Source organism: Rhea americana, unplaced genomic scaffold (genome assembly GCF_003343005.1).
Source record: "Rhea americana isolate MKP2758 unplaced genomic scaffold, rheAme1 scaffold_26, whole genome shotgun sequence".
NCBI classification, from domain to species: domain Eukaryota; kingdom Metazoa; phylum Chordata; class Aves; order Rheiformes; family Rheidae; genus Rhea; species Rhea americana.
In genome coordinates this window covers 6666458-6670550 of record NW_028186379.1, presented here as the reverse complement: position 1 = coordinate 6670550, position 4093 = coordinate 6666458, and the positions used below count along the sequence as shown (strand labels likewise).

The following is a 4093-nucleotide window of genomic DNA, read 5'->3' as shown; positions in this document are numbered from 1 at the left end:
CTGCAGCCCGCGGGCTGCACCGCCGCCTCGGGGTGTGATGCGGCGCCCTTGGCCGGCCGCGAAGCGGTGGGAGAGGCGAGGGCTTTTCGTGCCCGTTGTGAACGGGGGAATGCGTGCGTGTTGTTAAGCTCTGCTCTTGAAGGCCACTTCTGTGAAGACCACCTGAGGCCTGTAATCTTCTTAACCGCGGTTTTGGAGACGTTCTTAACCTTTAACGTGTTTCTGGGCACCTTCACGTACATCAGTCATTAAGGCAGAAACGTGCTGTTGGTTTTCTCCGAGTAGATGCAAGTACTGTTTTCAGATAAAGACTGTTGATTTTTAAAGTGATTTGTTTTGAAACACCGGGAGAGGTGTTAAAATATGTCAGTTTGATACAGCCTGAGCAAACCTAGAACTTGCTCAGGACTTCCTAAAATACTTTGCGGTTGCCTTCCTCATTTGCAATGGCCTTTCTGTCATAACTATGACTGCAGTGACTCTGCAAGATTGATGATTTTATTGTACTGTCAGGACCTAACTTTCAAAGGGGCTAAGCATACTTAGCATGATATCATGGAACCTGGAAGGAAGAAAAGCTGTATGTTTAATCCGTAGCAGGATCATTCTTAATGGTAGATTAAACGATCTTCTGAAACTAACAACTTTTTGTAGAAACCAACAGACAAAACAGTTGTTTAATGTTAGGAGATTATATAATATATAAAACTTCCTGTTTATGTCATTTAATTAATTATGTCATTTAATTTAAATGTCATTTAATTGCTTTTATAGCAATTTTATAGCTACAGAATAACTGATGATATTCTAAGTATGTGTTTTACCTTGCATGAAATTTATTTCTATAAATATTTACAATGTACAAGCATGTCTCTTCTGTATTTCTGTAGCCCAGTTAATCATTCATTATTACTAAACTTCCCCTCCAGTTTCCTAATCTAACATGATAGTATGCTGCGAATTCTCTTTTATGTATCTCATTATCTAAAAGATACTGACAGCTGGAACTGAGTGTGATTTCTGGATTTGTGTGCCAGAAAGAAGTTCAGAGAGGAATTTTTATTCTTTCTTGTGACATGATATAGAGCCTCTTTACTGCAGTTTAAAACAGTTTAACAATGGCTATTTTTTCTTAGTGCATGGATGGATTATGGGGAGGGGAGAAGTGACAGTTTTTCACTTTGCAAGGTGAGCTTTCTTGGGAATCGTGACTTTTTTTCAATAAAACTGTCAGAATATGAATACAACATAATAGCTAAGCATATATGTGATTTGCTCTAATGCATTGCAATTTAGTGTTTATTGTAGAGCGAATGTCATGAATTGCTGTTTCACTGCTCAAAAGAATATCAAAGAAAGGAGACAAGGAAGATAAAAGCAATTTACTGTAAGTAGCATGTTGTTCTAACCTCATAAGCAGAGGGATTGTAGTTTTAGGTCAAGCATGGAAGGTTTTTTGCTACCTTTTTTCCCATTTTGATGGCTGGAGATAACCCATGTGTATAAAGTCTGAATTATTCTGGCCTCTTTCTGTCATTTTGTATGTTACAATATGTAGTTATTTAATAATTCATTACAGTTACTTGACAGTTCCAGGAGTTTAAGCAATTATGTTGGAATTCCTTTGGTCTAGTAAATAGGTCTTCTTCCTAAACCTTTACAGATATTAATAAAGCTGCTTTCAATTCTTTTAGCTTTTGTWTTCTCTTCTATTAGAGATGCCTCTTTGCTTCCAGTTAGCTGAAGGAGCTGTTGGCTAATCACATATAGTTTAGCTTCGGAGTTGGAGGTCATTTGACTGCTAAAAGTAAAATATTTCCCCTGGAGATCATGATCACTTCTCATACCTTCTCCAAGAATAGTTAAGGACACTAGTTCTTGCATCTCACCCAAACTGTAACTAGGATAAAAGCATGCTGTCAGCTTAAATTGTCATCTGTGTAATCAGTATAACTGAAGTGTCAAAAATAGCCATTAAGTTGTTTCCAGTAGTCAGCAAAAATCTGACGTACAACTCAATCATTTAAATGAACTTGTGTTGTCCTGGTGCAAGTTTACTGCTAAAACGTACTTGACCTGGTATTTGTTATTTGACAAGCTTTTTCAGCTGTTTGAAATCTTGTACTGTTAGATGGCCAGGGTTTTGTTAGCTAAATATTATTAATAGCCTTCTGTATCTTCTTATAGCATTGTCAACTTTACAAACACATTATTTTCTTTACCATTTGCCTATGTAACACAATCTTGACAACTAAATTCAAAAGGGCTTAAAAGGTATTGCACTGGAGTAGAGAGGGCAAATTTAATTTGTCTGGTTACATTACAAGGAACCTGCAGAATTCAAACTGAGTAAAATTTGTCCACCGAAAGTACATTTTAGTGGTAAAGTTTCAATGCCCTTTTTTGTTACTGTTCTGTGGGATTAGTATTTTCAGGATGCTCCACAGTGTATGTGTACGACTGGTTCTACAGAGGCAGTCTCTCCACCATTGCAGCAATAACTTTGCTAGTTCCCTTTAGTTCTTTAAAATAGTTCTCTTTAAAATGTTCACTGAAAATGCCTCTCTCAGTAGACTGCATTTATGATCTTACAAGTAAGGCTCTCTGCAGAACTAGCTAAAATTAGCTTAACCTCATGGCCTCAGAAGGAAGTTTTGGTTTCCTATGTGATTTGGAAGGTGTGTTACAAACATAGCTGTGAAATTTCATAACAGAACAGGGGTACTTGTTAGGTCTTTGCAAGGGAATAGTTGTCATAGTCCAGTGTTAAATTGCAAAAAAGAATTATGGCAATCCTACAAAGACGTAAGAGACTAAGAAGGTACCTGATGCTTTGTCATAATTATGGTTCTGATGAGCAAGGGTCTTACTGTAACCATCTGAAAGACAGTGATAAAGCATATGGAGAAAAGTGTGCCAGACAGAAGGAAGATTGTTTTTTTGAAGAAGCTGATATGGAGATGTGGGAACATTTTGAAGCCCAGATGGACCTAGTGGGAGGAGGGGAATTTCAGCAACTATAATATACTGTCCCCATTGATATATTCTTTCTTTAATTTTCTTTACAACCTTTGCCAAGTCATTTTCCCTCTCAGAATCTTGGATGGCTGCCCACAGGCAAGGAACAAAGAAATTCTTTTTTTAAGTAGTTGGTTTATTTTAAAAGCATGCACTGACAGTAGTAGGCAAAATAAAGGGGAAAAAAAACCCAGGTAGGTTACTTTAAGGAGCCAAAAAACATTTCCAAATGCATTCTTAAGCAGAATCCTTAGACTTAATGCAAAGTAAAAACAGTTGTCAGAGAAAATGTTAAATAAAAGCAATGCAAATAGGATTCCGTGTGTTTAACTAACCAATATTACTTGCATTTGTATTGAAATACAAAAGGCAATCTAGTGTTTGGGTACTCGCGTGAGTACCCTATCTTACGGCAGAGCCATTGTAAACTTGTGAGTTTTCAAGTCTAAAGCAGTATTTTTTGCTTTCAACCCAAAATCCATCTACAAGACAAGTTGTTTGTGAGCTGCCCTTAGAGATTCATAGAAGATAAAACTGTTGGTGGGTTAAGGCATGTTTTTTGAGGTAGTCATAGCAGCTAGTAAGCACTGACAACACCTGCTTGCTTCAAGAGCTGTGACTTACATTGGCCCTTGTATCTTTTTGCTGCACTGAGAATCAGGGAGGGGCAGAAGCATGTACTGAGATTTTCTTCATTCTTTTTTGCAGCACTGTGAAAGAAACCTATAGGTATTTTTGGTAGTTACTTTTGTGTGTGTGTGTGGTTTCCTTAAGGCTAATGAAGTTTTCTATGATTTTCTTTGGGATGTCCCTTAAGGGTAGTCCCTGAAAGTCAGTTAGCAATAAGGCAAAGGGGTTTCCCCTCTCCTCCAAATTCCTGGGTAATTCCAAGTCTAGAGTGCAGAGGCAGGGAATGAAGGAGCACATGTTGTGGGAGAAGGCATAAAGATGGATGTGCTGGGAAGGGCACCAAGCATTAGGCAGCTCCTTTGGCTATGCATTACAAAATTGGTATAGACCAACTGAAAACTGCAGCCCAGGCAGCAGCCATCGTTCTGGTGGATCATCTCTCTCT

The 4093-nt window shown here is 38.1% G+C and overlaps 1 protein-coding gene across 1 annotated transcript in view; it reads left to right on the top strand.

Annotated features, from left to right (window-relative positions):
- Positions 1-857: 857 nt before the first annotated feature.
- Positions 858-4093, top strand: part of CCDC126 (coiled-coil domain containing 126) — a 15539-nt gene continuing 12303 nt past the window's right edge. The window contains exon 1 of the mRNA XM_085307594.1: positions 858-1387. The gene's annotated coding sequence lies outside the window, so the exon portion shown is untranslated. The remainder of the gene's footprint in view (positions 1388-4093) is intronic.